Source organism: Dromaius novaehollandiae, chromosome 7 (genome assembly GCF_036370855.1).
Source record: "Dromaius novaehollandiae isolate bDroNov1 chromosome 7, bDroNov1.hap1, whole genome shotgun sequence".
NCBI classification, from domain to species: Eukaryota; Metazoa; Chordata; class Aves; order Casuariiformes; family Dromaiidae; genus Dromaius; species Dromaius novaehollandiae.
In genome coordinates, this window is record NC_088104.1 from 35,824,892 (window position 1) to 35,849,892 (window position 25,001).

The 25,001-nt window shown below is 49.1% G+C and overlaps 1 long non-coding RNA gene across 1 annotated transcript in view; it reads right to left on the reverse strand.

Annotated features, from left to right (window-relative positions):
* Window positions 1-11,252: 11,252 nt before the first annotated feature.
* Window positions 11,253-25,001, reverse strand: part of LOC135328879 (uncharacterized) — a 126,947-nt gene continuing 113,198 nt past the window's right edge. Inside the window, exons 5-9 of the long non-coding RNA XR_010390032.1 lie at window positions 23,516-23,773; window positions 21,403-21,588; window positions 18,089-20,501; window positions 16,215-17,856; window positions 11,253-13,835 (exon numbers count right to left, since the gene is read on the reverse strand). This is a non-coding gene — a long non-coding RNA (uncharacterized LOC135328879). The remainder of the gene's footprint in view (window positions 13,836-16,214; window positions 17,857-18,088; window positions 20,502-21,402; window positions 21,589-23,515; window positions 23,774-25,001) is intronic.

Genomic DNA, 25,001 nt, shown 5'->3' on the forward strand with positions numbered 1-25,001 from the left:
CTGTTCTAGAATCAAGTATTAATAGAATAAACTTAATTTTAGTTTTTCATAAGTGCAGCTGCATTTTCTATTTAATTATAGGTTCCCACAGTAGTAATTTTTCCATGACCTGCTCAATCTCAAAAGTCAGAAAATTGCTTCTTTTTTAAAGCTGACAATAGCACGGTATGTTTCCAAAGGAAAAAGACAAATTACAGAAAATCATTACTTTAAGCATATTTAAATAGCCAGGAAGAAATCCTAATTGAAAAGTTTGCTAAAATGTAAAAAAGTTAGCAGTGCTTTTTAAAAAATATATATTCTTGTTGTGTTGTTGGTAATGTTACCAGCTGCTTAAGGTATGATGGCTTTTATTTTTCTGCTTGTCCGCCACTCCCTTCTTTTCTCTCTGATAAACTTAGATGAACCATTTTTAGGAAACAAAGACTTTAACTACAGAGGACTTCATTTATAGCGGTGTTTAATAATCCAAGTTTATTGTTCCTTGGGAAGCTGACCAAAGGCAATGGGAATCCCTGCATTACTTTGCATGAGCTTCCGAGCAGCCTGTGAGCTTTTATTTTCCAACAGTACCTATAGGAACGGGAAGCTGGCAGTTTAAAAGAATTTTGTAGCTATATAATTATCGTAATATCTGTACAGGTGATACCGTAGCATATTTATGTTGAAGTTTAACACCACTGGAGTTAATAATTGACCTGGAAACGAGCAGCGTTAGGGTGCTCCTTAGCGAGCGTGCGCTCCGGCGGCAGCAGCTCGGCGGTGACGGGGCGCGAGGCCAAACCCGCGCTGGGCCCCGCGAGCACGGCCAGCGGGGTCTGCCAGCCCGCGGGGCTGGGTTTGGTGGCACCTTGCATCCCCTCGAGTCGTGCCCGGTGTGTCGCCAGCTCCCGGGGAGCAGGGGCAGAGCCGTGCACGGCAGCTCCCAGGCCCACCACGGGTCTCGGAGGGGCTGGGGCTGGGTGCCGGCGGGAGAGGGCCCCAGGGTGGTCCCGAGGGGCCGCCGGCTTCGCCCCTTCCCGCCGCCCCCGCGGTGCTTTCGCCTTCCCCACCTGAAGGGAGCTGTTACCGGGGTCCTTCCTGCTGCCGTGAAGTATCTCAAAAAGAGAGTTGCCTGCCTAGATAGGTAGCCATGGTAATGTGTCTTGAGCAGTTTCAGCAAGGGAGAAAACAGAAGAAGGTTGTCAGGAAGAAGGAATTACTCTCCTTCATCTGCTGAAGCTTTCAAGCTTTTCCCCATCCCCATGTTCACCGTTTCCCATCTTTAAATGATTGTAGCTCTTACAATTAGGCCCAGACCACGGTCCTGTGAGAGAAAGCAGCGATTAGAGTGATCCTTATTACAAAGAAGACAACCATTAGAGGAGGTATTTGATGTATTTTGTCTTATTTTCCATGAACCAACAGGTCAGGTTTACCCAGGTGGCTTTCACTATAACATATGCGGAATGAGTTCGGGAGCGTATTGTTATCTCCGCACAAATGCTGGGGCAGCTCCATGGTGATAAAAACAGTTATAACTCTGTCAAAGCCAATTTGAGCTTATACTCACTAATGTAATGATCTGACCCAAGCCATTTCTGCATGAGACACTCCAGACATATTTGTTAGGGTTTTTTTTTATTATTATTATTTTTAATGCAGCTCTTGGAACCTCTTGGAAGAATGCTTCCCTTTTTGCCTCTGCTAAATCATCCAGTACACTAGAGACAAAATACTGTGTTCACCCCTTGCGTTGACCTGTACCTTATATTCTAAGCAGACCAAAAGGAAGATGTACGGACCGGTTCACAGTGTAAGGGGCAACTCCAAGCAAGTGAGGGGGCAGAGCTGCATCCTCTGCCTGCAGTGACAGTGACCTGGCAGCTGGTCAGAGCAGGGATCCCCTGGTCAGTCTGTCCGAGTGTTGTTACTCATCTTCTGGCTTGGGAGCCAAAGGAACCGTGTTAAAAAAAAAAAAAGAAGAAAAAGAAAAAAAAAAATCAGCATCCAGGAACTGTCCTGGAAAGTGGTATTTTTCATTTTAACTGAAGTGAAAATTAGGTTGAGTTTGCCATGCTTGCCTGATACTTTTGCTTTCCAGCACTTCGTTTCTTTCCTCGTGGTGTGAAAAAGTGGGAGTTTAAGTTTAAGGGAGAGGGACTGGATTTTTTTATTTTATTTTTTTTTTTTTTTTGTTCCAATTTTTCAGTCACTTACCGGACAACGGTGTTGTGTTTTCTGACCCGCCTGCTCCCAGACCCTGCTAGGCTGCAGAGTCTCCTTTCCATGGCAGCTGGTTGCAGCGCGGATCCCCAGCCACATCCCAGAGTGGCAGTCCAAGGGGGGTCGGGGGGCTGCAACGAGGGGCCTTGAACCCCGGCGCGGGAGCTCTTGGGGACTTCTCTTTGTTGGGTGCTCTCAGGCTGAGGCCCCTGCCGAAGATGAAGGTGCTTTCTGCTTGTCAAAGCGGGAGACAACAGGAGGAGGAACAAAAAAGAAAAATCTTCTAAGCAGTCAGCTGAACTTGTTCAGACTGATACCAGCCTGCAGTATTCAGACAGCAGCTAACCCAAGGTTTCCCTAACCTTGGCAGAAGTGCAGCAAATAGTTGCAGGAGGATGAAGTGTTCTTGAACCGTTTCTCCAATGTATCAAGCACAGGCAGGCTTTTCTTCAGTATTAAGCATGTGCCTCCCTTTTCTTCGCCTTTAAAGAAACTTTTTATTGTAGACTATAAAAGGAAAAAGAAAAATCAATCTCTCCATTTGTGGACCCCTGTGCTGCTTCTACACTACCCAAGGACAAAGATGCAAATCAGGACCTCCCTAGTATAATAGCATTTATAAGGCAAATTTCTTGCTAAAGTCTTACAGTAAAAGCAAAAGGTTAAAAGAAATAGCAGTGCTCAAGTGTCATTTTAAACAAAAAGGAAAAAGATATTAACCACGTTCTTAAAAACATCAGCCAGAGCTTCCCTGGAAGCCTCAAAAACAGCATTCCAGATAAAAGCAGCATGATGTGAAAAGACCTGATCAGCAACAGATTGATGTCTGGGCTCAGGGACTAATGTAGGAACTTAAAGACTTGGCTAGAGAATGTATCTCGAGAAGCATAAACATGTAAGAGGATGCCAAACCATGAAAGGCTTCCTTTGCACTGTGAATTCAGAAATCAGCGTGTTGACAAGCAGGGAGCCAACGCTGCAATCAAAGCACATAGGGTGATGAGTAAACGCAGCCTCCAGGAGCCGAGGATGAGCTCCAGAGAGGGGCCGAGCGCTCTAGCTGCAGCTTTAGGTCTCGGCATCCAGCGCTGCGGTGCTGCCGGGCCCCAGGCCTCTCCGCGAGCCCCTGGTGTGCTTACCCTGGCCGGCACCGGCGAGCGGGGCGGCTTCGTGTGGGCCTGAGCTGTCCTCCGCTGGCACGGCACGCCGCGGGCCGCTCTGTGCCTTTACACCGCGATCGCCGCTGCAGCCTCTCCGGAGCTGCGCCGGGAAAACCAGCCCGACACATTTGCAACAGGCAAAGCACGTGAGCGAACAGGGCTTGGGCAGCTCTTAAACGTGAGACCTGGCTCAGCTCTTAAACGTGAGACCTGGCTCTCCATATAATAGCTTAGGGAGTCTCTCTGGGATACTGGCAGTGAGGGCAGTATCCCTCTTTTAGGAGAAACAATATGGTTTCCCTCTGGCTGTGCTTAAAATTGCGTAGTTCAATAACTGGCCTAGAAATACAGAACAGGTTTACCTATGAAGCAAGAGAGCTGTGAGAAAGCAGTAGCTGATAAATTACCGAGTTAAACAGTTCCTAGCTAGTTTGCAGCCTGATTTTTGATAGATGAACTCAGTTTAAAAGCCATTACCCCAAAGACTATGGACACAGCTGCAAAAATACAGGAATGTGCACGGCGTAATCAGAGAGAAAAAAATAAACTATTGAAGGGAGCAATCTGAAAGTGCAATCGATGGGAGAAAACCCCAGCGAAGAAGCGGCTGGCGACTCTCGACCCCGCTGGGCTGGCAGGGCCGGTGGCGCGCAGCGGGAGCTCGCTTGTCGCAGCGGCAAGAGAGCTGGAGTTAGCTGATCTGCTGGAGCGGCGCCCTGGCAGCTGGGGCGTGGGTTTGCCAGCGTAGACGCTGCCTCGATCACAAGAAAATCTCAAGGACTGGTGAGAAAAGCCACGTTCAAAAAAACCCATCTCTGCCTGGGCTGGGCCACTGCCCACCCAAGAGGTGGGCGCCCCTTAGGCTGTCTGAGGACCATCCCGTCAGCACGTGGTTAAAGGTTATCTCCACTGGAGGTTTCCCTCGGGAAGCCTTTTACTTGGTCAGCAGTAGCCGCTCTCTTGCAGAGCTCAGCTCCAAAGCCAGGCGTTTGCTCACCGCGTCGCCTGCTCGGCAGCCCTGGGCGGCACGCGGCAGCAGCAGCTGCGCCCTCGCCGTCCCCTCGCAGCAGTGGGCATCGCCGACAAACCAGGGAAACGTTGGGTTACAAAAGAGGCAACTGCTTTTTATTATTTTTTTTAATTGAAACATCCCCTCTGCTTGTTAATGGTGCCCATTATAGGGCAGCAGAGCCAGGGTACTGCTTTTTTTTATTTTTACATCATAGCGTTTGTTTTTACTTTCTCATGTTGGCAAGCAAGTACTCACATCAATAGTCCTCCAAAGTCCCTGAAGTGCTCTGAGACACTGGAGGCACTTTTATAATAATTTCCAGTACGCACTTACACAAGTAAGGACCCTTACTGTGAGCAAGACGCTGCCCTGCCAGGCATTTTACTCTTCTGTATCAGCAAAAGGGACTAAAGGCAGCCTGGGCTCAGCCAGCGCAGCCCGTTTTACACTCTTCCTAGCAGAGCAACGGGCACCGCCTTGGAGGCACAAGCAGCTGTTTTCCTAAATGGCTCAAATCCGAAGTTTTATTTTTTTCCTCCTGCAAAATGTACTGCCACCAGCTGAACTAAAAGCTGGGACTCACAAAGCGGCAGGTTGAAGTTGCCTGGACTTTGCTCGCAGGGGCCAGCAAATCTCCTGCTGGTCAGGGCCGGCTTTGGGGACTTCTCCGTGGTGGCTGGCGAGGGGGAGCCGTGCCCAGGGCGCCCGAGGCGCTCTGTTCCCGCAGGGAGCGCGTGGGGCCGGGCTCAGCCGCAGACCCACCTCCCTGCTGGCATCCCGCGGCTCCCGAGCCTGCTGCCCGGCACCGCCGGCGCCTGCCCCCGATGAGCGCGCCCCAAATCCCGGGGCATTTTGCTACGGCTCCTTCCCTCTCCCCCCCTCGCCCGGCACTTAGACCGAAGGGGCACGTGCAGCTGATGGGGGGAGACACTGCCACCTCCACTCAAAGAGGGCCACCGCCACCTTTGGCGTCAAAGATGTTTTTTTGGCCACCAGCTTTTCTTTCCAGAGCCTTTCCTTAGATCTGAGGAGACAAGGACTGGAGAGCGGCTCGCCCACTGTTGAGACTAAGACCAAGACCATGAGATGAAGCGGTGCTTGAGGCCGGGCCGGGCTCCTCTGGCCTCCCTGCCGCCTCAGGATGTCCTGGGCTCACGTTCGGGGTTTGCGAGTGCAAGGTGTGCACGCTGCTCCTCTCTACCCACCCCACCTGCTTTTCCCCATTTAGGCTTCCTTAGACGTACATGGGCTGATGGGAGCTGTGCCCAAAAATTTCAGAGCAACCCTTCTGCTATATTATATCTTATGCATTATTGCAGGAGCTGGAATAAAGCTTAACTTAATGGCTAATCAGAGCTAATTGGAGGTATCCATGCTGCCTGGGTGTGCAAATTACGCTGCTCTGGACTCCAACTAAATCTTCTTGCACCCCCGGCTCCAAGTGCACCTGCCGTTGCCTCCCTCTCGGCCGCGCCGGGCCCGACCGCGCTCCCCGGGCAGGAGGCAGGGCCTGGCAAGGGCTCCCTCCCCGCTACGCCCGCGCGCGGTGCTCGGCCTGTCCCGCACACGGGCAGCTCCTGCTGGCTGCTGTCAGGCCGAGCAAAAGAAAATTTGGAAATGCTGGAGTTAAAACTCTATAAGTTGCACAAAGATAATATTTAATAAACATGAATACATGGTAGGACTTTTTTTTCTCTATCCTCTTTATATGACTTTTAGACTTTTATCTTGTTTTATGAGGCCATGTGAAATAAATTAAATGTAACACAAGATGCTGTTAAAAAAGATTTCATGACATCAAGAACTGGGTCTAGATTAGGACCAGATCCTACATGGCCTCATGCATGTGAGTGATTTTGCTCCCCGAGATAAGCTCTTGACTCCAACATGGCTAATCATGCAAATTTGCAGGATCGGGCCCTCCTTTTGGACGAGCTTATCATTGTTAAATCAACGTGAAAGTGAAATCTGTCTCCTCTCAAAAGGAAATTGCCAAGACTTTCTACACTGAGATTTGGGCTCTGTAGAAAATGAAGCCTTTTTATTTTTTCCTGCCTCCAATAATCTGTTCAGTGAACAAGCTGTGAAAAATAGTTCTATATTTTTTCCATGTGATGCAGCAGACGGTAAATTTCCATTTAAAAGAATGATCAGAGTAGCTGCTGGCACTGAACTCTGTTGTCTTAGTCAAATCTACTTACAAAGAGTTTACAGCAATACAATAGTTTATTATTTCACTCAACCAGAAATCAGATGAAAAAGGCAAAGGGGAAGCCTGAAGTAGGTTCATGGTCAGGATTCTTTTCTTTCTTAACATCTTGGTTTTTTTTAATGCAGGAGTTGAGATCAGTAGTTTTATGTGTAAAGAGAATATTTCTTTTCACCCCTACTTTTGTATGCTGTGAAATAATCAGACGACTTCACACTTCTATAGTGCCTTTCTTCTGGGGATCTGAAAGCACTTTACAAACATTAATTAAAGTCTCACAACGCCCCTGTGGAGGTAAAGCAGCATTGTTTGTGTACCTAATGCACAATGCTTAACCTGATTCTTTAAGCACTATACAAGGACTACGGTAAAATAATGGAGTATCCAAAACAAATTAATCTGACTGAATCGCTAGGGGTGTGTGTATGTGTACATATATATGTGTATATGTGTGTGTGTGTGTGGGGGGGTGCGTGCACGCGTGCATGCACGTGTGTGTTTGTGTGTGTGTGTGTGTGTATTTATATACATATATAGAGAGACACACACATGTATATTCCTCTGTGCCATACACGGCACTTCATCTGCCCTGGCCTGCCTGTCTGTTGTTGTCTGAGATGACACCATGAGTACTGTCATTTCTCTCTACATAATTTTTTAGTTCCATATATAAGCATTTCCTCTAGGGAACCTGGAAAAAAAACCTCTGCTTGTCATCGATTAGGCTAGGATTACTTAAAAAAAAGAAATTAAATAGAAATACTCTTTTTCTTATTCCTCAAGTTTGTGAAGGAATATGCAGGGTGGAATATACAGGGACCGAGACGGTCTTCGACGCGGGTCTGCGGGACGCCGTAATTTGGCGTGTTTGGGTCGAAGCCGCCTGTGCCGCGGTGAGGCTGCAAGGCTGCAGGCAAACCTGTGCGAGCGAGAGGAGCCCGGCCCTGCCGGCCTGCCCGGCCCGGCCCCGCTGCAGGCTGGACGTGCCTCCGGGGCACCAGCGCTGCAGCCCGCGCTCAGTCGGCCTCGCGCCCTCCTCCCGCCGGCTCCGTGCGCCTGACGTGGGCTGCACGAGCGTCAGCGCGGCGATGGCACCTTTTATCTCCACAAAGTGTCATGCGAAATTATGGTGCTATGTAAATATTTAATAATAATATTAGTGACGGAGGTGAGAGGCCTGGAGGGACGCGTCTCCTCCTCGGCAGAGGCAGAACGTGTGAGGGAGACGGCTGCGGCGTGGCGTCCCCGTGCTGGGGTTTTCCTCTGCTCGCCCTTTCCGGCTCTCGCGTGGGGAAGCTGGTGGGAGGCAGCAGTTTTGCCGGGCAATGTCCTAACCAGCACTGGGCAAATAACTGATTTTCAGCTCTGTGGCCAGCCCGAGACCCTGCCCCCTCCCTCGACCCTCCTTCTCCCCAGGCGTCTCACTAATGCGGGGGGTACGTGGGGAAAAGGTCAGGCCTGCTCGTATTTGTCTTGTGGGCTCAACCATCGTCATTTTGGGGAATAAAAAAATTAAATGCGATGGCAAAACCACGTTTCAGGAGAGGGGATGGAAACCCTGGCGGGGCTGCGGCCCTGCTCCGTCCCCAGCGCGCCGCCCGCCGCCTCGTCCCTCGCCACAGCCCCAAGCCAAGCTCGCCGTCCGGCTGCACAGCCACAGCCGGTTCGCGGGAGGGGGGTCGTTGCCCTGCCTTACTGAAATCTTCAATTTTCTGATGATTGTAGCCAATAGCAATTAATTGGAAATAACTGAGACAAATACACACATCAAACCGCCAAGCACAACGTTTTTCTCATTCATTTATGACTGAATAGACTTCAGTGTGCATGTGCAGCCTTCGCTAACTGCACGGCTGACAGATAGCTCCCTGTGGCTGTGAGGGCTCCAACGCTTCTCGCTGCACTCTCCCGGCTGCGCCCTCGCGGCGGGATCACCGCCTTCGTTCTGCTTAACTTGGGCGGAAGCACAATACGAGTCTAAGCGGCAGGAGGCCGATAAGGAAGGCTTTGTCAGGCGGCGTCACGAGGGGCGCCGGTGCCCGGGCTGCCCGGCGGGCCGGGGGTGGGAGCCCGCTTTCGGGGGGCCCGCAGGGACCGCGCGGCCTCCCCGCCCCGGGCCGGCGCCGCGGCCGAGAGCTGCTCCTCCGCTAGCGGCCGGCTTTGCGTTTTCCCTCCCTCTCTCTGCCTCTTTCTCCCGTTCCTCTTTTTTTTTTTTTTTTTGGAGCTGGTGTTTAACACTTGCACAATTTGGTGAAATTACAAGCCCTGGAGGACAGAGGGAGAAGCCAGTCTGTTTAAAAAATAAAAAGAGGACGTGATTACTTTGCCGAAGCTGTACTTTGTGTTTTATCTTCCAAAAGAGACAAAGGGAATAAATACTTAAAACGCAGTGGTGACGACAGCGAAGCAATCATGCCGGCGCCGGGTACCTTTGTCTCGGGGAGGCACATAGTCATTTTTACGTGTCTGCCACTGGGTGTCAAACCTTTCTTTTCTTCCCCTTTCCATTTTGGATGGCCAAACTGATTATCTAAAATAGAAAATTAGCACACAATGGGTTTACTCTGTGATACCCCTTATGCAACTAATGGGCAAAGCTTGTTAATTGGTTGTAAATGCCAGCAGGTTGCCAAGATAATACTTCAGAAATAAGCGGGTATTCTGATAATTACAGCAATCTTCATCTATAAAAGCTTAAGTAGATGAAGTACTGGCTGGCTTAAAACCAAGATTTATCCCGCTGCACTCACATTAAAAGAAAAAATAAGATGAAAACAATAATGTAGCAAAACAATTATATAGCAGGAAGCGTTGTAGGTTTTAGAGATTGTGAAAACTCAGAAAGTAAAACAGTGCTGTAATAACCAGTTATGGAAAAATAGGCCATTTACATTTGTGTATAATTAAATAGTAGGCTATGCAATTTCACTTTTTAAAGTAAACTGCCTTTTCCTTTTTTTATAGGGCAACGTAGCCATAATTGCTGCATTAAAGCTTTAATGAAAGAAAAAAGCAGCAGATCAAGATGACATGTAACATCCACATTTGTACTGTGGCGTTCTGCTTGTTTAGTAATGGGAAGCTACTGAGGAGATTAAAATTGCAGAATTCTTCATAGTTTTTTTCCCCTAAAATTGCTATAGGAAGATCATTCAAAGTCTAAAATACATACAATTTATTTTTCTACCTTCAATCCACAAGGATTTAATGGCTTTCCTAACTCTGAGAGTGTTTTCAGTAATACTTTCTTGCAAAAGGGGATATTATTTCAGATCATCAAAATTATCAAAAGTAAGTGCCTCAAACTTGAAGCGCAGAGGTCTCACCTAATGTTTTAGAATATTACCACCAATGCTGCACGTTATTTTATAACTTAGTGCTGCTCTTGAGCTTTCCTGTCAGAATTATCAACAGGTTGATAGATAATATTGTTATTTGGAATTTTTGCTATATCTCTTCACAAGCGTTACAAACAAATTGCAAACTGCAGGAAAGCAAAGCTCAGCTAGATTAAAGCTTTGAAATAAGGGTGCAGCTTGCAAATCAAATTTTTGCCTATCATAGTAAAATATGTGAGCTGCTATTGCTGAAAGAGAAAGCCTTTTTTTTTTTTTTTTTTTTTTTATGAGCTCGGGTCTGTCTTGTAGACTGCATTGAATCAGTGATGTCTCCCGTGAGCAAGCACGGGCGCGTTTTGGCACGCGCGGGTTAGCCGTGTGCAGGGCGCGGGCTGGCACTGAAGCTGCGATGCAACAGTCCCGGGGCCTTTTTGCATGCATTAACAGAAAAAAAAAAAAAAATCACTCTAGGGCCAAGGGGACGCCCCGCTGCCCTGGGACACCCGCTACAACTGGGCTAAGAGGTGCATAACGTGGCTTCCAATCTGCAAGTCCAGCTCTTCATGCAAACCAGGCGTTTGGGGAGGGCGGCGGGGTGCCCGGCGGGCGCGGGGGCGGCAGTGCCCCCGCACCTGCCCTCCCTCCCCGTAATGCACTTTCCTCGTCGGAACATAATACATGCGACGGGGCCGAAGCGCGGCGGCCGTGCTGGGAGCCAGTGGAGGAAAAAATAACTTGACGGGATTCTTTAATGGATCTATCTCCCTCATCTTCTAGGAACAAAATAAATAGGAGATTTTTTTTCAACCGGCGTGTATTTCCATTTATGCTTTAAAAATTCATGAGCATAGGTTTCATATGATAGTGCAGTTACTATGGTAATTGTTTATTAATCTTGAGGCGCTTGGTAATTACCACAGTTCAGTTTATATAACTCAAACCTGGAGTTAAAGTATGGGTATGATTTCTTTATGCATTCATCTTTTAGACACTTTTTTCAACTTTTTTTTTTTTTTTAACAGAATATGCATTTTTTCCCTCTCAGTTCTACTTTTATCCAAGTGCGTACATTTCTGGAAGCGTAGAGATAGTGTAAAAACGCGCGAGAAAAGCTTGCTCAGAGTTGGCAGGCCGGGACAGCCAGGAAAAAAAATGTGCAGAGTTAAGTAGCAGGTGCATTTTGGGGCTCTTTAGGCTTCCCCCCCCCCCCCTTTTGCTTTTTGCTGATCGACTGGTTCTTCATGGCAGGGCAGCAAGTGCCAGTGGGACGCTGCAGCCGTGGCCCCACCGGCCCCAGTTTTTTTTCTGGGGGGGGGGGGGGGGGATTATCCCTGGCGGATGCGGGGCTGAGCAAGGCAGGAAAAAGAAAATTGCTTTGCTCATAAATGTGGCGTTTCCGTGCGGCTAGAGGAGGGCGGCGGGTTTACCCCCGGTTGCTAGGGCGCCCTGCCTTTCGCCTGCATTTCGCCAGTGTTACTTTGAGGGTGGGATGAAGCGCAATCCAGGCACAGCTTGCATTTTAAAGCCAAGAATGCCAAAGCCTCTGGGTCTGTGCAGCAGATGCAGAAGTGATCGGTGACAAGCAAGAAAAGCCGCGGAGGGAGGAAAAGTTCAGGAGTCGGGCTCAGGACGAAAGCCCGCCTGCCCTGGCCGGGCAAAAATTAGTTCTCATTAGCTTTTTCAGGTATGCATCAGCAATACGTTTGCAAGGCAGTTTTTTATTTTTTTTTCTTTTTCCTCACAGTGGACACTTTTGTGATGTTCTCCATAAACCCAGGAAGCAGAAAATGATACAATTGTTTTCATTTATCAAAGGGATCATTCTTTCAGAAAAATGATCAAGTGAAAAAATTTGATCACTTTAAATCTGTTTCCTGTGTTTATTCTAATTTCGAGAGGATTAATTGCCATTAGTTGCTCTGTAACAAAATTGTAGAAGCAAACCGTATCCATACGTGACCGTTTCTTGCCCGTCCCTGCTTTGTTCCCCCGTCAGTATCGCATCCCCAGACCAGCCTCTGACAACCTGCGAGGTTTGTGGACTGAAGAAACTCCCCTTTTAACTTGGACCCATTTCTAAGAGATTCACATTATTTATATGGAAAAAGTGCATGATGCCATCTCCCTACTCTTTCTGCATAAATTGCATGTGTTTATTATTCATTGTAACATAGAACATTCGCTGTTTCTGTGTCACTTGTCACTAATCACTTATGCATCTGATGTGCAGATCCAGAGTCGGTTCTTAAGCTTTCTTGGCTTTAAAACATAAGATATGCATGGATAAGAGTTTATCCCACCCCCAAAATAACAACTTTGATACATTTTCAAAAGGGAAAGTGCATATGTTACAGTACTCAGGAGCAGCAATAACCAAACTAGCTGAGAAGTGACATGGACTTGGGTTATTTTCTTGTTGTTTTTTTTTTGGTTTCTCTTTAGTATTTCATGAAAGTGTGTAAAAATCTTAACATTTGAATGCCACACACTTCATTCTGCCTGTGAGATAAAGGACATTTCTCTAGAAGAAACATACGCTCCTTGTTCCTTGTTTTGATTCTTTGTACAGCTTGTCACAATGCATTTACATTTTGTCCATACATTTGGATTTGCGGCTAGAACTGTGCTTTTGAGGAAAGGATACAAACTCTTTTCTTCAACTTTTTCAGGCAGTTGGGAGCCAGCGTTGCCTGCAGGCTGGCGTACGTAGCGGACGCAACTCGCACTTACGTGCAGCTCAGCATCAGCAATTCAGTGCCTCTCACCAAACCAGCCCGTTTTTAACGGGCTCGGCTTGTCGTGTCGGCCACCAGTTAATGAAAGGATCTTTTCTGGCATTTTTCTCTCATCTCCCATTTGACTTTCTTCTCAGCCCGCCTCCAAACCAAAAAAAGCCAATTGCCGGACCCCCGGGGGATGAAGTGGCTTTGTCTACCCTGGCTTTTCTCCTCACACTTCTTCTTCCCCTCTCTCGCAGTCGCTTGGCCTGCGGGAAATGCCAGGAATTGCTCTGCCCTTGCCTAGGGCTGCTTTGGGAAGCACCGTGAACATGCGGCAGCTGTGGAAGCCTTGTTTTTAAGGCACGGCTGCTGCTCCCCCCGCCCCCCCTGCTTCTGATGGAGCTGGATGAGCAGCAGTAACGGTGCGCGATCGGGGGATCACGAGCCCCCACGCAGACACAGCTGGGGTACCTTCTTCATGGATGAAGATCGCTGGCCACGAGGGGTCTGGGCCTCATTTTGAGCAGTGGTCATTCAGCCCGTCAGGTCCTAGCTAGCAAATGAAAAAAATTGCTGTATTTTCTGGTAGTTGACCTAATCTTACTGTAATGCTGCGAACCTGGCATCCATGGCCAGTGATGGCTCCATCTAAACGTTCAGAGCATTTGAACTCCTCCACGTGCACATGTGTAATAGACGGTTATGCCATATTGCGTGCTAGTGCGTAGATCACCCGCACGGCAGTGAGCAGCTATGTAAGGTGTGTGATGTTGGCCCAGCCTTGCCTTGTCGACGGACGGCCTGCAGGACACCAGCTCTCAATGGCCTGCATGTACCACAATAGATACGTATTTTTTTCACCAAGCATCTGCAGGCCAAAAATTGTTGACTGTAGACGTGTAAAAATAATCGTGGACATGAAATACTTGCCAGAGTGGCACCACCAGTGGGTGCTCAATTCCCAAAGAGCAGCAGAAGTCAGAAAACGGGTCAGACTGCATCAGCTGAGCGTTTTCTCTTCGCTGCAAAGCTGTTGAAGTAGCGGATCGCTTGCGCTTCTCCCCCGCTAGAAACACTGGAGTTTTATCCAAGGAGATGATTTTAATTGTCTCTTGTTCTTCTGCTATCTGACGGGAACAATCTTAATGGTGACCTCCAAATGTAAGTCCTCCTTCCCGAGTGAAGTAAACCCTGCAATAACACCAGAGAGGCAGCTTGAAATTAGGATACAGAAAACTGATGCCAAAAATATGTCAGCTTGGAAGGTCATTAAGAATTATCCATTTGTGCATGTTCACATGCCAGCAGTACCTTACGTGATTACCTTGGAGGGACAGATTTGTCTAATGAACATATGAACTAACAATATAAAATTGTGATTGATAAATCAAATAAGAATTTATAATTTGGCAATAAATCTAACTGGACTAGAGTTTCACTGGATGCAAATGTGAAAGGAGCTGTTAGTGTTCTTTGCTAAATATGACTCTTGGTGGTATTTTTCCACTTTATGACACCACAGTTTTAGGTGACTGATCTAAAAACAAGTCTGCTTGCACCTCAGGCAGATACAATTTGTTCTGAAGATCTTGGTTTACAGTTTGCAGCAGTTATTTAAATCTCTCCACCCACACCTTTATTGACTTTTTTTTTTTTTAAACGCATCTTAGAAATTAACCTAGACTGGCACTGGCATACAAATGATCGTTTTTTTAAACTATGTAATAGTTGGTTTAATTCCAGTTAAATATTTGTAAATTTAGGAACTCAGAGAAAAGCAGCTGATGTTTAACTCTGCTTTTCCACACTGGTATATCTCTCAAGGCAGGTCTGATTTATTTATTTTTTTTCCCCCTGAAAGATAGCTCACCTTAGTGCTTTAGTGAGTTGTGGACTCTATCTCCTTCACAAAGATTTTTAAAAACGTAAAAGAGCAAGGCATTTAGGTTTAAAAGATACCGTGGCTTGTACAGGTGGGCTTTTTTTTTTTTTTGGCTTCCAAAGGTTTACAGACAGTGGGCAAGGTCAATTGTATTTTTACATAAGCTTTTACTGACAGGGTACTTCATTGAATATTGACAGTAAACTGTGATTTCCTTCTGAAGCTCCGTGTTTATGGCTCGTGTCACTTTGGGTTTGGCACGCTCCTGGCCCACAGGCGAGGACGGACTCTGCGAAACCCTGTTAGAGCTGCTACAAGCCATCCCTTGTCAGGCTGCATACTAAAGACCCGGCTAATAAGAAAGTACCAAAGGAGCTGCTACATTTCATTATTCCGTGTAAGTGATTAACGCCTCCCCGTGTGCTAATGAACCAAAGTTAGGTCAAAAGCGGCTTTTAAATGCCGTCTGATTTAGGACAGCTGTGATTGCGGGGCAGGCGCTGGCCGGACGGCGTGGGGCCAGGGGTCTGCATACGTACCGGACCCGCGGCCCGCGCTGGGTAACTATTGCATGCATGCTTTTTGCATGTTTGCAATGCTTTTTAAATCGTTGACGCAGGGCTGAGCCGCTTCCAGCCTTTGGGGCTGACAAAAGCCACGAGGAAGCGGGTGCTGGTGGCCCGGCGCTGCGTGACGGCCAGACTGAGCAACGGGTGCAAGGTGCCCGCACGGGTTAGTCCGTGACCGCAACCCAAGACGCTGCCGCCGAGCTCCGGGCACCCCCACCGCGCAGCGCCACGCCGCCCCAGATGCTCGGGGAGGGGGCATCTTATTTTAATATCCTTTTTTGTGCTTAATAGAAAAGGGGTTTGTGGTTAATTCTTTATTATCTCCGACAGCAGTTCTCGCTTCGGCTCCTCTTTCTTTAACTGCCAAGCTAGCATTTTCCTTTTTTATGGCTCCTTTCTGAGAGGTTTGCTTTGGAATATTGCCAGTTATCATTTCCCATTAGGGCAAATATTGCATCAAACTCATGATTAGGGACTTGAGGGCTTGGGAATATTATTTTCTAACATTTGTCTTTCATTTTCTAAGACTTTTTTCTCTCGCTCTGTACACGCACATACACACGCACACATATGCCTGCATGCATGTGTGTATGTATATATACATGTGTGCATATGTATATATGGAGAGAGAAAGAGAAATCTGTATGTCTGATTACACGCATGTGTTTACATGTATGCACACGTGTCTATTTATATGTAAAATTTAAAACTCATCGTTTAGACAAAGGAAACGGGGAGAGATGCCTCCCCACGTGAGATTTTGGAGGATTCTGAAGGTTAAAAACAGAGAGGGAATAACAGATTTGTTTGCACGTTTTGGGCTAAGCACTCCAGTTCTGCAGTGACGGAAGGTGTCAAGGGCACCGCGTCAGGGCAGGGATGGAGGCGCCGCTGGGGAGCCACCGCGAGTCTCCCTGACCCTACCAAACCTGGCAGCAGCGCTGCATGTTTCTGAGCGTGCCTTTTGCTGCGCCTTATTTATTAACTATCGACATATTAACCTGCGTTGCATTTGCAGCAGATCCTTCTGAAAGGAGGCCGTAAATACTGCATTTCTAGAAATTTACTGTTGCAATGTATTAAGGCATTCTGCATCACCTGTGCAGACGGACGAGGTACCTGTGCAGGCTGCGGCCAGGCAGGCTGAGCCGCGCTGGAAGGCTGCTGCTTCATGTTGCTTGAGCCAAGAGGCCTAAAGGACCGAGCTAAATCGTGCCTACCTCCAATATTTAGGCACCGCGGAGGTGTTCAAAAATCTTTCCAGCTCCTATTGATTTCTGATGTTTGCTCAAGAGTCCCGACGCCTGGTTTTGGTACCTGAATTTTTGGCGGATTTTTGAAGCCGAGGGGGATGATGCAGTTTGGGGCGGCTGCTGGGGGGACGCTGCCCGCGGGGTCTCGTGTGCCGGGGCCGGCGGGGACACGCGGGGCCGAGGAGAGCACGTACCTCCCTGCACCTCGGCTCGCCCCGCTGCTAATGCAGGGAACGGCTTTATCTGCCCTCCGGTTGCGGAGAGCCTCGTGGTTCTCATCAGCCGGGGGCTGCCGCGTTATTCCCTCTCAGAGACGGGTTTGATTTCGGCCGCCGGAGGAAGGAGGCGCGCGCTCATCTCCGTGAAATCCCACGGCTAGAGAAATAGCCAGCGGGGACGCTTCGCAAGGGAGGCGCAAAGCAATATCAGCAATATCCAGAGCAAATCTTATATCCGCGCAGTGGTTCGTGCCGGGAGGCCGCGGCTGCGGGCCGGGGGCTTCGGCAGCCCGTCAGGGCCGGCTCTTCACCCCGCAGCGGCGAGAGGCTGAGCGGCGCCGGCCGGCCCGCGCTCGCACCCGGGGCAGTGTGAACGCTCCCCGGGACCCGACACCTCGGGAAGACATGTATTTCCAGGCAGCCAATTTGTCTGCCTCCAAAAATTTATTCTTCTAGGCTTGTTCCCATCTGCCAAAAGAAAACATGTCATTTTAAAAAACCCCAATGCTGACAGGCAGCAGTGCGTTCTGGAGATAAAGGCCTCTGCTTTTACCTGGATCAGGCTGTGACACTCAGCCACGAGGCAGCCGTGTCGCTCCGCACGCTCTATTAGCGCGCAGCGTTTAATCCGGCTTCTCCCTGGCAAGCTGACAAGTGTTCCTCCCGCGCTCACAGCTCGCCGCTCGCTCTTCCAGCAAACGCTGCTCTTACTTCATTTAAATTTTGCCATAGCGAGCCCAGGCGACGTGAGTCAGTCATTGTGCCGATGAAATGTAATGTCACCTCTTCGCTTGCCTGCAGTGCAGTCGCTGCAAGTTAAAATTATTACATGACGGTTTCAGTAATTTATATGGCAATTTCTACTGAGGAACCGGACTGCGTGTTTGCACCTCTGCCCTGCTGCTTCTGCCCTCCCTTCCTCGAAATAAGGTAACGGGCCCAACGTGGGGAAGCTTCACGTCAAGAGAAGGTACACTGAGCTCTCAGTTATTTCAGAAATCTTAGCGTGATTAAGGCAAACGGATGGCTAATTACAGTATTCTAAAAACACAGCTGTTAAAAAAAGTTTCAAACAGTCACCAACTTGTTATTATTTTGTCGTCGTCATATGACACGCGTATGACATATGGGAAGAATAAGTCCACGTCCCCAAACCGCTGCGACAGCCGTGCAGTCCTGGGCCTGGTGACATCTCCTCCAGGGAATTTCTTCGGCACCTCTGCACCACGTTTATTCTCCTGCCACTTGCAGATACTTCAGCTGGGGCTGCAAAACATCAGCTGGAAAAATCTGTGATGAAATCAAGAGCAATGTGGTTTGCCAGTGAGCAAACGCACCAGCCTTGGCCATGCCAGTCTCACCGAGTTCCCTCTCGTGTTTCTGTTCCCTCTACGCAGAGAGGAAAAAACCCCTCACTGGCGTTATCGCCATCGAAGGGGGTTGTGCTGTCCCACGAACGCTTACACACTGCCTCAGCGAAGAGCCCCAGCCTTCCTCCCGTGCCCACGCTTTTTGACATTACCTCCCTACAAGAGGAGACGCGTTACTCCCCCCGCAGCAGCCGACCCCTTGGCGGGGTGCTCGGGTCCTTCAGCCTCGCCATGCTCCTGCTGGGCAGCCGGGTCTCCGTGGGCCCATGGACAGCTAGTGCTCGCAGCTGGGCGGACAGCACCAAACGGGAGCGGAGCTGGGACACGGGCACCTCAGGTCTCGATTCGGCCAAAATGCATTTAAGGAATGTTATTATATGTAGCATTATTCATGCTGATACACTTCTTAAAAATGTATGCTTTATTTTCAAACTATAGATCGAACAGGATGGCCTCTAAATAAGTAGCAAGGTGGACACTGTAGAGGATACTAAAGGAATTAGAGAATTCAAACCAGAAGTGGATGGACATTGCAAAGCCTATCTAGATGTCGTCTTCACATCAGCGAGAGCAACAATGTCTGGGCAGCTTGGTGAGCAGAATGGACTTTTTATTACTAATGTGTGATCATCCCTTTCTTACGTCCACATGGAAGAGGTTAATAAACTCAAGCATGAAACTTTATAAATTTATAGCAAATAGTTTATGGAGATCCGGTCAAACTGAAATCTCCTTGATTGCAAAATGTGTGAAATGCTGTCTCTGAACCTCTGCGGGCTTGTATCCGCACCGTCCTTTTTCTTGCCCCATGACCAGCGCGGGCTTCCCACGCGGAGCCCGTGCCGGGGGGCCGATGAGGCGCGGAGGCAAACCTTTCCAGAACAAGCCCAAAGTCCCTTAGGAACTGTAGAAAACATTAGCCCAACCTCACCATAACGCACGGCCTGAGAAACCCACCCTCTCAGCCCCTGCGGGTAGCGCAACCGTGGCCAGGCTGTATACGCCGCGGTGTAACTCCTCTCCCTGACACGAAAGGCAGCCGCTGTGGGGCCTAACGAAGCCCTAACGCAGGAAACGGGCCACTTTCGGAGCACAGTGCAGGGGCCTTAATTTCTGGTGTGAGCATAAAATATACAGCAGTGGGTAGGAAAGAAACATGGTAACTTGTTACAAAAATATTCCCAGATCTTTCAAGAAAAATGTCATTGGGAATTGAGAAAAATACTGGCCAAGCTCATTCCCAAGCCTCTGCCCGGCCTGTCCGTGTCCAGCACTGGCTGCCACAGACCTCCAGCGAGACCCCGTCACCTGCCGGGAATGCCCCAAAAGGGACCGGTTCATCATTTCTGACATTTTTTTCTGCTTAACAAGGACAGCACAGTGTTGCTGGTGTCTTTCCTGCTACTTTGGCATGGAGGTTTTGTTACCCAAATAATGAACTAACTGCCCCAAAACACGTGCCTGGCCAACGATAAAAACTTGCATCGATGTGCGGTGCCGCAGCTCCCTTCTGCTCCAAACCGACCGAGACGGGATGCACGCCGTCCTTCCAGGCATGGAAAAAATACGCTCCTGGACTCGTCATGCTTCTGCAACACTTCCTGCAAAAGAAATATCTTTATTATTACAAAGCTTATCTTAACTCTGTGCAACAGAGACCAGCTTAACTTTATGGTATTTCTTTTTATAGAGCAGCATTTATTTCTTGTACCAACTCTCAAAGATGTTTTATCTGTTTTATATCCCATTGAATCCTCTGTGAAACTGCACTAGTTTACAATAATTTTATTACTTTATTAATTAAACGTTTTCCAACAAGCTAGCTATGGCATTTCTTATCATCAAGGGTTCCATTAGTTTTTAATGGTGTGAGACAAAATTACCATTTACCCACATGCAATTTAAGAAGCATCATTAACACAGAAAAAGCACCAGGTGGGATTTCTAATAGTTACTGTTTCTCATTTTTGTTTTTATTTAAAAGGAATAACTGGTTTTGAGGGTTTTTCTTTGCTGCAAGGTTGCCAGATTCTCACTTTTTTTTTTCTTTATGTTCAAGATAATTTAAAATAATGTGCCTCCATCTCCTAAGGCTCTGCTCAGCAATATTTCCCTCCCCAGCGCAGCGCTGGGTCGGTCCGCAGTTTCTCGGCGCAGCCGGGTGAGTGTGTTGTCTGCACAGTAATCGCCAAGAACAAAGACGAACAGGGACGGGCAGTTGGCAGCGGTGCGCGTGTGCGTGCGCACGTGTGCGGCAGCGGCGGGTGCCAAGTGCCCCGCGGAGCCGGGGGCCGGGCACTGGGTTTTGGGGGAAATTCAGGCGTTCCCACGGCGGCGCGGGAGCGAGGCCGGCACCAACAACCGCTGGATGCCCAAGGGCTCGCAAGCCTCGGGAGCACACGCTGGCGTGAGATGCTATTTCCCAGCATCTCCCGGGTCCATTTCCCGGACCCGCTGGCACGGGAGAGACCGGGGAGGCCGCCGGCGCCAGGCAGAGCATGCTGCGTTTCGGGAGCTCCTGGAAAACTTCGGCGTGGCCCTGCCACGACGATCCTGGTTTTCCACCTGAGAGACAATGGGGAAACCGTGATTGTAGTAAATATTTACCTTAAACTAAATGGGAATAATTAAATGCCAAGTTAATTACTATATTCTATTCAATTATGCCGAGTCTTGACTAATTGCTGACTCAGTCCATTTACATGTTAATAAATGCCTGTGTTTAAGGTCCTCTTTGGTTAATTTTCTAGGTTTAATAATATGCAGCAGAGTTGCTGGGCTTTCTGCTTTTTTTTCCCTTTGAACTCATTGTTTTGATTAACTCCGCGATCTCCAGATCTCCCGCACGAGCGCGGGCGATGCCAAACCGCCGCACACCAGCCCTGCGGCGCGGGACCTGCGGGCGGCTCTGGCGGGCGCTGGCGCTCACCCGGCGGCTCCGTGGGAGCGGGGACGGCGGCGGCGGCCGGGTCGCGGCGGCGGTGGTCCGCGCGGGGGGCTGCGCGGCGGCGAGCGGCGCCAGGGCCCAGATGGTGCACGATCCCGGCGAGGCGCGCCGTGCGAAGCGGGCGGGAGGGGGCCGGGGATATTTAGTGGGATGTGTTTGACAAGGTGTTTCCTTATTTAAGGAGGAGGGGAGGAAGGAGGCAGATGGTGTGGCTGCTTCTAATGACATTCGCTGGCTGGATTTCGTAGCAGCAGACATGCGAGGGGCACGAGCACCTGACGCGCGGGTCTGCGCTGGTGCTCGCGGCGACGGGGAAGCTGCCAAACAGGTCTCGGGCCGGTGCCTGCACCTATGTCTCGCCCCGCCACGCTGCTCTCGGCGGGCACCCAGATGCACCACGGAAATGCACGTTTTGCTTTCAAAGAACCCTTCCCGGCACCTCTCCATCTTTGATGGATCCTATATTCCCCCCCCGCCCCCCGCCCCGTTCTCAGCTGGCCCAGGTGGATATACTCTTACCTCCAGCTTTGCATGGGTCTGTGCCACCCCCAGCGCCGATTTGCGCCAGGGCTCGACGTGCCGCCTCCTGGAGACACGGAGCGGGTGTGCTGTGCGGACGGGGAGCTACCGACTATGTTTTCCTCGAGGAGGTTTTTGAGCATGCCACGATCGGAAGCCGGCTGATATTTTTATGGTTAGCAGCGTCTATTAAAATAGAAACAAATTTTGCATTTTCTAAATGGGCAGATAATTGTTCCATGACGAAGAGAGCAAATACATGCACAGTAATGGCCTCTGCCTCAAATGCAAGCTGAACTGAACTTCTGGTCATATAAATTTCTAATTAATTTGGCTGTGCAAGCCACGGAACAAAAGCTCTGATTATGTATTAGAGCGAGAGGTGCGAAAACATCTCCCCGCACGGCATCCTCGCTACCCTGCCTCTTGTTTGCCAAGAGGGCCTGAGCTGCGGCGCCGGGCCGGGCCTCCCCCGAAATCGCGGGCAGCGGCAGGACGGCGCGGCCCTCCCCGCCGGTGGGCACGCTGCGGAGCCGCGGCTAGCGCTTTATGCTAATGGCCTAATCATTATTTATTCCTTTGGAATTCGTTACAGGCCCATCATTCGTGATCGGCTCATTTGGTATCATAAACGCGTCCATCGGATTTTTATTATAACCCAATTAATAATGAATGATTCTATTTTAAAGCGCTTCCATACTCGGGATTTTAAGGCAGTCTCCGGAATTGCAGAAAACGGCACTGAAGTGACTCAGTCGGTCCCCGCAGCCTGTTTAGAAGTGTTTAACAAGGTGCTGCTGAACGGCCGCGTGCCCGGGGCAGCTCGTGTCCGGGGGCAGCTCGTGTCCGGGGGGCGGCGCTGCCCCCCGGGCTCCGGACGGGGGTTTCTCGGAGGCGGCTCCGCGGCGGGGCAGCCCGGCCCGCGCTCTGCGCACCTCCTGCTCCGCTCCCGGCACCTCTGCGCTCACGTTAGGTCTGTCTGGCAGCAGCAGCTTTAGCCACACCCCGACCGAGACCAAAGCAAGGCTCCACGGACGGCTTTGAGGAGAGCGAGAAAATCCTGCAGCGAAACTTTTGGAAAATTCTGCCTTGGCCTTTGGTAATCAACGATATCACTGCATAGTGTAAAACTCTTAACGAGGAAGAAAATCTTGAGCGAGGAAACTCTTGTTCTACCTAAAATTAAATCTTCTGTTTGAACACGGCACTTTTGAAAAAAACTTGTCATTTTTAACCTGAAATTCCCAGAAACACTTAGAAAGCAATTTTATTTTGAAAGTACTGAAATGAACTTGTTCAGTTTTTCTGAGATTTTATCCTTCCCAACCCAAGGAATCTGGCAATACCAAAAGGAACACGTAGACTTCTTTGCCAAGCAAGGTTTCATCCCAATTCTTTTGTCAAAATCTACTTTTAAGCGACTTCATACAGTCTACCTGAAAAGACACCAACTCCCAATTTCACAATAATCTACTGCCTGGTTAAGCCTGACACCACAATCTAGGAAACAGCTTCATATTTCACTATTGAACAGATTCTCTCCTAAAAATGTTTCATTTAAACAGTAGGGATATCAATTCACACTAATTTCTAAGTTAAATTAGTTCCTGAAGAGACAGCACAATAAAGTCACGGTCCCTCTCAATCAAATCTGTCCCAGCTAAGCATACCGATAGGCACAATACTTTCATATTTGGATTTTCATATACTCACAGAATTTCACATCTACCTGAGGACCACCAAACACATTTTACAAATGCTTATGGAAGTCCATAAATGATTAGAAACAATAATTCTTGTGAACATAAACCCAATCCTCTCCATGCTGTAGGCACAGTCATTTAAACGAAGAGACTATAAATGGGAGATGTTGCAACTTTGGGTGCCGACACATGAAGAAGTTTACTGGAGGGCACAACTTCTGCCTCTCCTCCCCGCCCCGGGTATGGTTTGGCTCCGGGTAAATACGAAGCAGTGGCTCAGCTCTCCAGGAGGCTATTGGCCTAGTGCAGATGCAGTACAAGGGCCTGGACTGAGATGGTGACTGTGGAGCAGCCACCACGCAATGTCCCACCAGGCTTTGCCCTGCCGTATGGCCTTCAGGTGAACCTACCTTCGGAGAAGCAGCTGGGACGCAGGTTTCCTGTGTTGTTACCGACTTCTGGACTTACTGACTTTGGATAAATCACTCAAGCCATCAGTGCTGACTTCCTCACTGGTAAAACAGTGATATTCCTCTCTCATTTTGCTGCCCTTGGAAGTTCTTATTCATTTACAGTGGGACGAGGTCTGTGTTTCACTCTGTCTGCCCACGCAGAGCAGCCTTGCGCAGCCAAGTCGGCTGTCAGGGCCTCCAAATGTTACCGTCATGCTAAGAAAAAGAACAAAATAATTTCTTTTTTCACATTTTAAGCTATTGCATGCTCTTATTTCACAAGCGAACAAAAAATAATGCTCTCTATTCATCTGACATCTTTCCATTACCTTTCCTTGAAGGTGCAGGTGACTTCCCGCAGGATGGTTAGGCAGCACACAGCCTTTAGTTGTGCAGCCTCCTCCTTTTTCAGCCCCCGGATGCCTCAGTTCCCCCCGCAGCCGCCGGGAGCTTGCTGCTCCCTGGCAGCGTAGCAGCTTGTGCAATGCGCACTTGTGTGTTCTGCCTCGTGCCGCCCAGCTGCGGCGTTGCTCACGCTTGACATTGACCACTCGTGGGCGAGGGATGGGGAGCAACGGGAAAAAAGCAAAGAGAAAAAAGCAGTGGTTGAAAAGCAGAGAGAGAGATAGGGAAGGAAAAACCACTTCTGCGGAGCTGCTGTGTGCGCTCGGGTAAGAGGTGATGAGGGGGGAATACGAGGTCCAGCCTGCTGCCGAGGGCTCTCCAGTCACGGTGGGAACGACTCAGAGCAGGTCCACCAAATTTGTCCTGCGGTGCGTGACGGCTGCCCAGAGCCCTGTCTGCACTCAGTTTGAGGGACTCGACCCAGCTGTCAATGGTTAACTGTCTTTGTGACCGAAAAAAAGATATTCACAGTGACTTCTGAGAGCAACATCTCCAGAGAGGGGAAGGCTTTAACTGCCTTTTAATTGAGTACAAATCCAACTTAGCACTTACTGGCGAAAGAACGTCACTCGGAAATGCACACACGCATGCCCAAGTAACATGCAATATCTGTGGATACATATATTGGATCCATATACATGCATCCGTATATTGGATGACAATAAAAAGCACTTAAACTCGTGGTATTGCAGCAAAGGCTGTTGGCAGACGGCTGCATCTGATGGGGGGCAAAATGCCGCCTCCTGCAAGCGCCTACGTACGGGCGCCTTCCCCACGGCCTTCCTTGCCTCCGCGCCTGGGAGCTGACGCCTGTCCTGGGAGAGGCGGGGGGCCGAGAGGATTGCGGGTTTCGTTCCGTGGGATAATTCTTGTGTTTCCTACGGAAAGAGTCAATGGGATTATTCGCGTGCTTAAACAGATCTTTAACTACTTAGTTAAACTCTGCCGGAGGTAGCTTAGCATCTATGATTTCCTAGTGATAGCAACAGAAACTACACCTGCATTCCTTGTAACCCACTACAGCACTGAATTCAGCTGC